This window comes from Pelodiscus sinensis, chromosome 1 (assembly GCF_052426305.1).
Source record: "Pelodiscus sinensis isolate ZL-2025 chromosome 1, ASM5242630v1, whole genome shotgun sequence".
NCBI classification, from domain to species: Eukaryota; Metazoa; Chordata; order Testudines; family Trionychidae; genus Pelodiscus; species Pelodiscus sinensis.
Window position 1 is genome coordinate 247223270 of NC_143052.1, and position 14023 is coordinate 247237292.

Below are 14023 nucleotides of genomic sequence, written 5' to 3' on the forward strand. Positions count from 1 at the left end.
TTGAACCCTGTATAGTCTTAGACTTCACAACATCCTCGGGGGACTTCCACAAGTTGACTGTCCATTGTGTTTGTTTTTAACCTGCTACCTATTAATTTCATTTGGTGACCTCTAGTTCTGGTATTATGGGAAGGAGTGAATAACTCTTCTTTATTCACTTTCTCTACACCCTTCATGATTTTATAGACTTCTATCAGACCCCCCTTAGTCACCTCTTTTCCAAGCTGAAAAGTCCCAGCTTTCTTAATCCTTCCTTATATGGCAGCTAATCCATACCCCAAATAATATTTGTTTCCCTTTTCTGAACTTTTTCCAAAGCCAAGATATCTTTTTTGAAATGAGGCAATCACATCTGGATGCAGTATTCAGGATGTGGGAATACCATCGATTTATCTGGAAGCAATACAATATTTTTTGTCTTATTCTCTATCCTTTTCTTAATGATTCCTAACATTCTGTTTGCTTTTTTTTTTTTTTTTTTGTGATGACTTCTGCACGTTGAGTGGTTGTTCTTCTATGCTAGATTATAACCTATTCAATTTTTCTACAAAATGTACATAAAATTTGCTTCTCTCACATATCTTGGAAAAGCTGGGCCATGTTCATCTCCTTTTCCATGGTGGAATTACCAGTGGAAAGAAGCTTGGGGGAAGAAAGCTTTGCAAAGATCCTTCTATGAGTTACCACTCATTATGGAAAGAGCTGTGGCTGTAACCACAGGGTTGTCTACTTTAGCTCAAATGCGCCGTCTCTCCCTGTGTGGAACCCATGCTTCTAACTTTTCCTATAGTTAGTGCGATCTGTTGGATTCCTCTCAATTTTAAAGAAAATGATTTATGATTGTTTAGTTGGATAAAACCCTGCTTCCATCTGGAAAATCTGGAATTACTCCAAGAAGCCTATTACAACTTGTTTGGTAATTTGGTAGTTTCTTTGGTTTGCCATATCAGCAACTTCATAAGGGAACTGTGGAAATGTGGAAACTTGGATATATCAGACTGTTGTCAGTTATTCTTTTGAAGTGAGTTTTCAGACACATTGAGATGATGAGGCTTCTTGATGATTCTTAGATTTCAGCGTAATTGCATTTAATTATTTCCACTACAAAGGACAATACAGATTATGTGATTTCCAGTTAGCGATTTTATTTTCAGCTCACATTCCCAAAGGGATGTTAATACTATAAAATAACACATTATACATGTTTTTACAGTAAAACGGCATTGCTAGGTTTTACCTTCCACTCTGTCTAAAGTCATATTGAGAAATTAGATTCCCTAAAGAATACACTGTACTGAAAATAATGTCAAATGAATCTGTTGCTAACATTCCAGCAAAAAGAGATGCACCACTGCAGTATATCAATACATGTAACAGACTAGACAGCAATTCTGTATCTTACATAACAGATATCAGTGGTTATTTAAGAAAGAAAGGACTTGACACTTCCAGAAACACACAGGGAGGTACAGGAGATATAAATTCTAAAGTGATTGCTGCCAGTTATAAAAGCATGAAAGGGATGCTTGAAGAGCTAGATTTTCATTTCCTAGGAAGCAATCATAAATGATATTCCAGCAGAGAAGGAATGACCAGTGAAAAAAGCATGTGCTCTGACACACCATCACACATACTTTTCTGTAATACCTGACACTCAGGAAAGGTCATCACTATTTCCTAGCCTTTGGAGCTTGCAGTCTCCCTCCATATCTGTGAAGAGTATGCTAAGCTGAAAGTGAGGAGGGAATTGGTTGTTATGTAGAGTGTTGACAGCCAAGATAACCCTTGATGCCGTGCCACCAAATGCTAAATTTCCAAATGTGTGGAGCTGTGTACTACAGAGATAGCTGTGCAGCCTCGCAATCCCAAGTGGTAGCCACACTTTAGCCATTTTGCTTTTCATCTTTTTGTCACTTTCCCATTCTTTACTTGTTCAGCCATGTTTAGATTAGAAACGAAGATGAAAAAAATCTTTAATTAAACTTCTTTCACAAAATGCAATACATTTCTTACAGCTTCACACGTTGCCCACAAAGTCAATGAACTTTGAAGTTGTTTAATTCAAGTTTCTCCACTGCCCATAATAGAAAATGACCTCACCTTCCTTGATCAGTAAAAGCTGCATTAGGGCATCTTTGTCTGTGTTGGAACATATTCATTTAAGCAAGGATGGCCCTGATCACAATTGTGTTGTAAGTGATGGGGACTTTTTTTTTTAATACCAGTACATTTTGGTAGGTAATGGCAGTTATAGGATAATCCATACATGAAAAATGTTTTAAAAAATTGCTTAAATAATAAAACACATTCAGGCTTTCTCAAAGGGTACTTCAAGTAGCTAAGTAATTAGCACAGAAATAAATATTATGAATTGAAAATAGTATAGAAACCATTAAAGGCCAGCGAGATGTACTCAAAAGGTGTTTAGTATTTCAGGTTCATGTAACTGAGAAACAATTTCAAATAATTTAAACAATAAAAATAAAATAAATCGATAAAGAGCTTTCATCTAATGGAGAAATCAGTTGTTTTTCATGAAGTGTCTCAGCCTAGTTATTCTTAGCCTTGGTATTTAGTTTTGGTTGGCACTGTTAAGCACTTATCATTATCAATGATACTATAGACTATTCAAAAAATAAGAAGGGTGTGCAATACTTATCCATCTATTTTTGTTTAAACATTTCATTACACTGTTAAAAAGCATTCAGTCATCTGATTATATAAAAGAAGCTATACTATATCACATGATAGCAATAATGAATAACTAATATTGATATTCAAAGTAAGCAAAGAGTCAGCAGAAAATCAGGTGAAATGATTAGGTAAATGCTTAGAAATAGTGAGTAGGTCTGTAGAACTCAGGATTATCTCAGTAGTGATTTGCTAATCAAAGAAGAGGCTGATGGACCAATCCGCCATATTGATCCAAGTGCATAAAAAGCTTCATGGTCAACAAGCTTGCTGCTGACACCACACTGTTTTTTGTTGATCTACCTATCGTGGCACTTCCTGGTACTGAGGCTTCATTGGCAGAAGGGAATGGAATTTCCAGAGAAGAACAGAGCATCTGGTCATATCTCCTAGGAGGTGGTTCCTGTTCATATTTACTAAAAGGTGGCTTTTCTGCAAGAGGAGAGGCAAACTTTATGGCAGGATGCAGGGGTATTGCCATGCGAAAGAACCTTTGGAGATTTCCACATGAAAAAGTCAATTCCTGTATTTTTTTTAACCATGGAGGAATGGTTTGGTCCTGATCTGGGGAGCACAGGGACTGATTTTAGGATCCCACGACCTAATTGCCAGATCACGTTAAGAGGGTTGGCAAAACTGATTGTTTGGCTACACTAAAAGAAGGACAGGAGACACTTGATGTGGATTTTACTCAATCCATGACTTTACTATAAAAAAGTCTAGGACTACCCAGCAGATAAAGTGTACAGTGCAGACAAATCCCAGCTTTCAGACTGAGTTCTTACGATGACTTCAGCGGTCTGTGCTTTTGTTTACCCATCAGTAAATACCTACCTTCTGCCCAAAACAAGTGCATTTGTTTTATGAATTAGCATTTGAGGAATGCTTTAAGATTATTGGAAAAAAGATTGTTTCCCTTTCACTCTCTCTTTTCCGTTATTACAACAGGATACTTCTTTGGCTCAAGAGAGTGGGCAGAATATAGCATTAACTATTTTTCCTGTGTTTGTTTTATTTATTTTTGTGATCCATGAAAAAATTAAAAATAAGCAATTAAAAATAGGCCTCATTTCAGTATAGAAATCACTTATTGTAAAGGAATACTGGCAAGCTTTGAAGAACTCAAAAGTTTTAAAAACAGCTAAATGTTTTGAATTTAAATTAGCTGATGGACTATACCCAAAACATATTGGCTGTGTCTAGACTTGCAATTTTTTCCACAAAATCATCTGCTTTTGCGAAAAAACTTGCCAGCTGTCTACACTGGCCGCTTGAATTTCCGGAAAAGCACTGACGATCTCATGTAAGATTGTCAGTGCTTTTCCGGAAATACTATGCTGCTCCTTTTCAGGCAAAAATCTTTTTCCAAAAGACTTTTGTGCAAAAGGGCCAGTGTAGACAGCACAGTACTGTTTTCCACAAAAAAGCCCCGATCGCGAAAATGGCGATCGGGGCTTTTTTGCGAAAAACCGCGTTTAAATTGGCCACGGATGCTTTTCCGCAAAAAGTGCTTTTGCAGAAAAGCATCCTGCCAATCTAGACGTGCTTTTCCGAAAATGCTTTTAACGGAAAACTTTTCCGTTAAAAGCATTTTCGGAAAATCATGCCAGTGTAGACGTAGCCATTCAGAGTCTGCATGAGCATTGTCTCATAGTCATAATAACTAAGTCTCATAGACTTGCTCCCGTGAAATAAGCAACCTTGGAGCAAAATCAATGCGATCAATGATTTTCCAATTTGTTTCAGCATGAACTTGAAGATACTGATTTGTTAAAGCAGGCTCAAATTGTAGGATCTGTAAATCTGTGGTTTTGCTGCATTATGCTGGATGCCTGAAACCTTCCCATTTCTCACAAATCAAAATCATTGTTCTTCTCTACTGCAAGGCAGCACAGCACCTGAGAAAGGAGAATCCTCTCTTATGATTTCACCAGGAATGCAGAAATTCTGAGTACTCAGGATAAAGACCTTCACGGTTAATTCTAAAGACCCGTAGTGAGTGAAAGAAATAAGACGGCTTCTAACACCTCAAACAGCAACACAAATGATACTTCATATCACAGTGTGCTCATTCACATCACAGTGTGCACATGCTAAAGATGCAGCTCTTTGTTCTGTCTCAAAATCTCATTAATAATAATTTTTAAGTAAGGGAAGAGCTATTCATTATTCCATCTCCTTGCCTATTCAATATCCAGTTCAATACAGGCAGTCCCCGGGTTACGTACAAGATAGGGACTGTAGGTTTCTCCTTAAGTTGAATTTGTATGTAAGTCGGAACTGGTACATATTGTAGGGGAAACTCAGCCAAACATTTCTCCAGAGCTCAGTTTTATTCTCCCACACCTCCCTTCCCTCAGTCCTTTATTCTCAAGCTGAGGTGTCTGCTGAGAAAAGCCGCTCCGCGTCTCCCTGGTCTGCTGGGGGGAAGCAGCTAGTGCGGGGTTGCCTCACCCCATTTGTAAGTAGGGATCCGATGTAAGTCGGATCCATGTAACCTGGGGACTGCCTGTATCCCCCACTCAGCTCAGCCATTGATGCTAGCCTGGCACCCTACTTCACCTTTTCCCCAGACCCGTGTGTTCAGTTCTGATGGTGGTTTGTTTCCTACTACCTCCACAAAATAAGGACTGGCCTTCCTGATCAAATAGACCAGGCCACTACCATCTCCTTGTTTAACACAGGCATTTGGGGTTTTTTTTATGTTAATGTTCTATACATATGTCCATTACTGTCGTGTCTGGGTGCCTACCACATAAATTGATAACAATAGTTATTCCCCCAGGGGAATTCATAAATCATGATGGCTTCATTTTGTCATGATGGCTACCAGAAGTGAATCCCCAGATAAATGTATATACAAATACATTTTCTACCCCATGGTATGTATTTTTTGGCTGAGTAATCTCATTAACTCATCCTAACCCTCATCCTTCCTGTTGGGGTCTTACATACATGATTACATTACATATGAAGTCAGATTGTAAATTCTGCAGAATTGGACCATGTCTGTCTTCTCATTTGTACTATGAAATATTGAATATGCTTGTAGGTGATTCAGTAGTAATAACAGCATGTTATTCATTTATCATTACTATTACTTAATGTCATTTGTCAGCATGGTACTTTACAGACAAACAGGAAGAGACAAGCTCACTGTCTTGTTGAATTTATAATGCAGAACAGTTAATATAAAGGAAAGTGACTGGGAAGGTAAAGGGAAATGAAACAACATGACAGAAACCAGGAGAATAAGGAAACTATATTTGTTCCATTTTTCCTCCACTCCCAGGCTATGTCTACACTCGTGGCTTCTTGCCTAAGTACGGTGGTTCTTCCGCAAGAATCTGCAGAGCGTCCACACTGCGCACCCGCTCTTGCGCAAGGAAATTTACAGTACAGCGTGGTAAGAGAGGGCTTCTTGCGCAAGAGCTATGCTCTTTTTAACAGGTATAAGCCCTCTTGCGCAGGAGCTCTTGTGCAAGAGGGCAGTGTGGACACTCGGCAGTGATTTCTTGCACAAGAAAGCCCTATGGCTAAAATGGCCATCAGAGCTTTCTTGCACAAGAGAGCGTCCACACTGCCATGGGCACTCTTGCTCAAAAGCACAGCTCGCACATGTCAGTGTGGACATTTTCTTGCGTAAGACTTCCTGCACAAGAACCCTTGCGTAGGATGTTCTTGCGCAAGAAACCGTGAGTGTAGACATAGTCCCATTGTATGTGCTTCTTGTGGATTGGTTCTGTTCTTTGCACTCTTGGATGTGATACCCAGCCATTTCATTCCTTCCTGTTCCTCTTCTGCTTATCATTGTGATAACTTCAGATTCACTGAAAGCTCTAGACCCAATAGCTTGTCTTAAGGTACACAACTTCAGCTGGAGGTGACTTATCTTAAGCCGAGCTTGGCAGGGTCCTCACAGCGGGAGACTGGTGGGATCAAATGCTCCTGTCAGCTTCCCTTACTCCTGACAAAAGCAAGAGTACCACATGCCGGTGGAGGCACCTGTGACGGGGGGACTCACCCCCGCACTAGCGGACGCAGGATCCGCAGCCCCGCACCCCGCGCGGAGGGTCAGCTGACGCCGGGAGGCCGGCACCGTGCGGTGGGGCACCCAGCAGGGTCGGGGGAAGCTGGCATGGCTGGCGCGCATGCGCCCGGCAGTCAGGAGGCTAGCAGGCGGGTTTTAGGACCCAGGAAGCCGGCGGTGGCCCTGGGAAAGGCGGGGGCCGGAGGAACGCCGAGCGGGGAATTTAAAAGGGGGGAGAAAGAGACAAGGGGGGGAGGTGAGCAGAGAGCAGGGGAGATTCTGCTCTCAGCCTCCTCCGCAGGACATACCGCAAGACCAGCGGGGGACACAGCCAGGAGAGGACGCGGAGGGAATGCAACTGATGCGGAGGGCCGAGGCGGCACGGAGAGAGTCGACGGGGAGCCCTGCGGTAGTGGCCGGACCAGCCAGAGATCCGGAGCAGCGGCACAGTGGACGGGGCGCAAAGGGAAGCCTCCGGTGGGATTGGCGAGGACGCGAGGAAAGGACTGTTAGGAGGGGACCATGGGAACGGTGCATTAGAAACCGGGGGCAGGGAGGGGTCAGAGTAGTGGCCCAAGGCCCCTAGCAGGCCACCCGGTTACAGCACCCTCTAAGTTCAATTTAGCGAGTCTTAAGTAAACTCATTAACTTAAAGTCTGAAAGATCAATCGTGGCAGCATCGATCTTCCACGGAGTGAAGCTGTTCCCTTAGTGTCTCCAGTTTCTTCTCTTCCTGCTTATTTACTAACTGCCCCTATTTGCATGTGCTTTACTGTCACAGTGGACCAAATAGGAAACTATGTTTGGGCTTTGCATGCAAGAGAGAAAATTAGGTAAACTAGTCCCACAGTTAGCATGTTTTTCTGGTCATTCAATGAACATATTAGTCTTGTATATTCATATTAATTAGTCCAGCTAGTGTGGCATTCTGCCTCCAGCACAGTCTGATACCTTCAGAGGAAATTTAAGAGGCCACTTTATTCACCTGACCAATCATAGAATTGAATAGATGTGTGTATAGCCTGAGGGAGCTATACTTTTTCCTGATGCTTGCCAGTAATCAGTGTGTACCTAAAGCTTTTTGTACAGCCCCTTCATGGTTAGCATTTATATTGCAGTACAAACATTTTTTCAGTCACACTGGCAATAGTAAGCCTCTGCTCTTAATGCTTTGCTGTCAGAGAGCCCTACCACAGTTTTCAGTTGATAGAAAATGCCTGCACAATGGTGCACAGCTGTTTTAATTGCCTTCCTTTGGGTTTTCCTTTCACCTTCAGGCAACTACTTTGAAAAGGGCCACTTCCTCTGTCTGACAAAAATAATCTAGTATGTCAATGTTATTTTATGTGGTTGCCATTATCCACTGACATAGTAAAACCAGGAGTTGAAATGCAGTCTTCAGGACACAGAAGGTTTTGAAATATTATGTTTGTTACCAATGAGCTAAATGGTTTCATGTTTATTTATCATATTTAAATATCTATATGCTGCTAATGATGATGAGGTTGACTAAATTTTAACAGTTTGTATCACAAAATGAGATGTTATCCTTTATCATTCATATCCATTTGTGTCAATGCACAATGAGCAGTACTTAGAGCATGTCTTTTGATATCAAACTCTCCCACATTACACATTGTTTGCGGTATTGTAGCAAAGCTGGTCCCAGGATATTGCACAGTAAAGTAGGTGGTAGTGCTGTAATACCTTTTACTGAAGTTAGTTCAATACAAATTATACTTTACATAATGGCTGCATCTAGACTGGCCAGTTTTTCCGGAAAATAAGCCACTTTTCTGGAAAAACTTGCCAGCTGTCTACACTGTCCGCTTGAATTTGCGCAAGAACACTGACGATCTAATGTAAGATTGTCAGTGTTCTTGTGCAAATACTATGCTGCTCCCGTTCAGGAAAAAGCCCTCTTGTGCAAATGTATTTGTGCAAGAGGGCCAGTGTAGACAGCTAAAAACTGTTTTGCACAAAAAAGCCCTGATGGTGAAAATGACGATCAGGGCTTTATTGCGCAAAACCGCGTCTAGATTGGCACAGACGCTTTTGTGCAAAAAGTGCTTTTGCACAAAAGCGTCCATGCCAATCTAAATGCTCTTTTCCGCAAATGCTTTTAACAGAAAAACTTTTCCGTTAAAAGCATTTGCGGAAAATCATGCCAGTCTAGACGCAGCCAATGTGTCACCTGCATTAAGAAGTCATAAGTGCAATGCTTTCTAATATTCTCATACCAGGAGCTGCTAATGGTTTACATTGTTCAGATAGTAGCATAAGTTTTCTGATTTTCCTTATGCACCTGTTACATAGCATACTGAATTCAACAATAATAAGTTCTAGTGTTCTTCAGTTTTGTGTATTATCCTTTTTATACATTCTAATTCAAATCTAAGTTTTCTTGTTTCTTGCTCTGTATTACAGATTTTACTGTACACATTGCATGTTGGATTACTCATGAAATAACTAGCGAATTAGCTTTCAAATATATACTCTAATTCTATATCTTTCTAAATGAGAAATCTGATGATATAACCTAATGTTCATTTTACAAAAGATAGACTGAAGAAAATCACTCAGTAATTCCAAAGATATTTCACAGCATTTCTATGTCCTTTTATCAATGAATGTGCTATATTATTTTTCTGGTGACATTTATGACACACTATTTCTTTATCAGTCTGTTTTGATCTTATTGTACTATACACTTCTACAAGAAAAAAATAAATGATGAGTGGTCTCTGGTCAGAATATATCGTGCACAGATTGCTTTTAAGTAAAATGACTAGGTACAGAATACTTGGAGTTACCAAAGCTCTAAAATGAACAATGGCATGATCAAATATAGCACTACAGAAGTACTATATTAAGTTGTTATGGCAACTGAAAGTTTAGAAATTTATATAACCAGAATTCCAAGGACAATCCTAAGAAAACAAACATATTTGAAATATTGCCATTCATATATTCCATTTCTAGCAATCATCACATATGTTTACTGAGAACTATCTAGTGTTTTGGACTTTATCATTCATCTGGTGTTGTACAGTTCTAATGTTTCTTTTTTATGCCTAATCAGTTGTTCTACTTACTTGGTAACATAATAGTATGTACTCTACAAGATCAAGTTTTTTTTTTTAATTTGTTTCTTTCTATTAGTTGTACCCTTTTATATTGTTTGGTTTTGGAGATTTTTTTGTCTGTATTTGGTTTTGGTTTTTAACTGGCGCTTTTTGTTTCCCTGTGGAAACTTATTAAATGTTATCACAGAACAGCACCAGATTTTGAGACTCTTACTCATGCTGAATAGCACCTGACACCATGAATAACCTTAGCGAAATCAAAGGAGCTAGGCAACATGGGTCACCAACTGAGTGGCGGCAGGTATGGGTTGGGCTCTGGGAACTTGATTCCATCTGTCTCGTCTTTGTCCCCTGGTTTTTACTTGGGTAGCTGAGAGGTGTTGGACTCTGTTTTGCAGCTTAGAACTAGAGCATTGCTTGCTCGTATTTGCATTTTTTGCTTGTTTTACATTTCCAGTGGCATTTCTGCATGACTTTGTGCCCTTGTTTGCAGTGGAGTTTCTGTTTCTGGTTTTGTTTTGCTCTGTGCCATGTTGCTTTATCTTGGATCCCGTATTTTACTAAAAACAAACACAGTTTCCACTAGAGAAGGAGCTGGCCATTGTGATTAAAATGCACCATCTTGCCCGTTTCAAAGAATTAGCATATGAGCTCTAATTCTTGCTATGCATTTCTTAATACTCCTTTATAATTCAATTCTGCAAGGTGCTGAGTGCCTCCAGCAAAGTGATCAACTACTGCCTGATGAAGTATAGCTAAACAAATGTTGAGTGTGCTCACCAAATTTCAGGAGCGTCCCCCTACACCGCTGTTTTATTTTATTATTTTAATTTCAATTATAAATGAACCCAGACAAAATGCATTTTCCCCTTCAGAGGTTTACTGTATTCATTTTGGCTACAGATACATTTAATGTTTGATTTCCCATATATTGTATATAATTTCAAAAATAATGCATTTCAGGGAAATTAATGTTAAATAACTTCTCGGCCTTTAGTGAGTCAGAAAAAAAGTTACAAGTGATTTAACTATTTTCAAACAAAAAAAACCCACTAGGCTATTGGTTTGTAATTAAAACTGGTACTTATACTGATATGTTTACCAAACTACCCTTCATTCTGAAGGAGACAACTTTGGTCCCTACTGTTCCAGTCTCCTTCCTTTCAATATCCCATTTTCAAGGTTAAAGATGTTCCTATTTTCTATTCACCAAGTTTCCCCTAGTCTTCAAAACAAAAAAGGCAGAAAAATATTCCAGTTGTATCAGGAATATAATGGGCACATTCATTAAATGTACAGGCAGTCTCCAGGTTACATACAAGATAGGGACTGTAGGTTTGTTCTTAAGTTGAATCTGTATGTAAGTCGGAACTGGCGTCAGCCGCTGCTGAAACTGACCAGTTTCAACTGCGGCTGAATCTGGACGCCAGTTCTGACTTACATACAGATTCAACTTAAGAAACCCAGGTGTCCCCAAGTCAGCTGCTGCTGAAACTGATCAGCGGCTGATTCCAGGAAGCCTGGGGCAGAGCAACTCTGCCTCGGGCTTCCTGTAGTCAGCTGCTGGTCAGTTTCAGCAGCGTCTGACTTGGGGACGCCTGGGGCAGAGCAGTTGGGATGCTGCCGGGTTGGTCCAGAGCAGCGCTGCGGGACCAACCCGGCAGCTCCCAGCTGCTCTACCCCAGGGGTAGGCAAGAAAAGCCTGGTCTGCTGGGGGGGGGCACTAGCTGCACCCCCCCCCAGCAGACCAGGGAGACCAGGGAGACGGGACCAGGGAGACGGGACACCCAAGTCCTCCACGGCTTTGCTCCGTCTCCCTGGTCTGCTGACCTGTGAGACAAGGAGCAAAGCCGCAGAGCACGCAGGCAGTGGGACAGTCCAGGCGCGCCGCGCTGTCCCACTGCTGGCATGCTCCGAGGCTTTGCTCCCCGTCTCCCTGGTCTGCAGGGAGACGGGGAGCAAAGCCTTGGAGCACGCCTGCAGCGGGACATGCCTGGGCTGTCCCGCTGCTGGCTTCCCCCGCGGCTTTGCAAAGCCACGGAGGGGCTGGGGCTCCACGGCTTTGCAAGCCTCAGAGGAAGCCGGCGGCGGGACAGCCCAGGCGCGCCTGGGCTGCCTGGCTGCCCGAGCCCCTCTGCGGCTTTGCTCTGCGGCTTCCTGGTCCGTGTCCTCCAGGGCAAGAAAAGCCGCGTTCGTAACTGCGGATCCGACATAAGTCGGATCCGCGTAAGTCGGGGTCTGCCTGCATTTGCCAATTTTCCATTTGGGCCAAGTGTAGCTGAGCAGAACATTTTCCAATCTCTGCATGTTCCAGAGTAATAGTAATAAAATCTCTATAAATACTACTTTTTGGAGCACTAGCTCTGTTGGGCTGTTAGCATATGTGTATTTCCAAAACCCAAATCAAAACAAACACTACAAGACAATATTGAGCCAAAAGCTTGCACCTTATATGGGACCGATCAACCACAAAACAAGTTTTCTAGAAATAATCTTACCTAAAAATACATTGTTCATCTTTCTAACAAGGAATATCATTATCTAGAACACATTTATGTATACACTAAAAGATTAGACTTGCAAGATACAGTCTACAAATTGCTCCACAACACAGTATTATTGATATTATTCAACATGTTATTTGGCACATTTCAAGCACAAATATAGATATACAGAAAATCTGTTCTCAGCAGTATAATATTAGCAGTATCACAATGCTGTGTATTTAGGGCTATAAGAATCCCATGCTAACTTTGATATTCCAGTAGATTTATTAGTATTTTCAGTATCAATAATGAAAATGCTTTCTCACACTGAATTATATAATCTAGCAATAAAGTATGCTGGTACTTGGCTCGTGTACATCATAGGGTGCAGCTTGCACATAACTAAGACATTGCATATATGCTTTGAAATTACGCCGTGGTGTGATCTTTATTCATGATCAAATCTTCCTTGCCTTATTTGAGGAATCACAGTGAAGTTTCTATATTTTCTTTTTTCAGTGAAGTAATTAGGATTTTACTATTTTTTTGTACTCAGCCAATGGGAATTTTGCCTGAGCAAGGACTATAGCAGGATCAGGTAATTGAGGTAATTTAAGGCAAATCACAGTGTAAGTAGTCTCTAAAAAGCATATATGCATTTTCTTCTTATTTCACACACACAAAATATTGCAATCCCATCTCAAATTTTGGATATATAGTTCATACAAGAATTACTATTTTGGATAAAACCAGTGATCCATAATAATTCAGTGTTGTATCCAGTAGTGACCAGAGTATGAGATGCTTCATATGGAAGTATGAAAAATTCCCTAGCACATAACTGTAGGTAGGATATTATACTGATCTGAGAAAATTGTTCCTAATCCCATCAGTGAAGAATCCCGGTGAAGAATATTGCCCCAGAGAATGTGTGAATATATACTTCTTCCAGAAAAGAAAATGTAACTGTGTGCAATGTAACTTTGGATGGTCTAATTTGCCATGCAACTATTGAATCCATTTGGAATATCATTAAGCTCCTGGCTGCAATTTATCCTGTGGTAATGAATTTCAGTTAGGTTAAGCATTCATATTATTTCAGACAAATCCTCAGTTTGGACCAGAATGGGAATCTCTGAAACTGAGAAAGAAAGTAAAATTTGAGCTGCTTTATAAACCTGATGATCTCATGCAAACCTAATAACTTTCCTTTTATTATTATTATTTATTACCATAATTATTTATATAATACCTTAAGTACATGAAGTATGATCTGTTCCCAACAATTTGTAATTTATATCCCAAATAAGTCTATCTAAACACATTAGAAAAAAATAATATGGTACAAAACAATACAAAACATGACACAGGTTTCTTTCCACAGTAGTCTTCAGTTTTATTCACATCAACCAGTTTTCAGGCATCTATCAAATCTGCCATCAAATATCTTCTCATGTAAAAACCCAATAAAAACATTTAAAACAATATTAGACTATAAATAGTGGTGAATTGCTTTGAGTGTTCGAATCAGCAGCTATCAAATTAGTTCACACAAATAGTAATTAATCTTTTGTCTTGACCATCTATTCTTCTGACTATTGAAATCAATCATTCAAAACTTAGTAAGAGGACAGAAGAGAGACACAGAATTGTAACTTTACTAAAATATCTTCATTTAAACTAAACAGTTTGTTGAATATAAAATATTTAGAATTATGGTTCAGTAATCT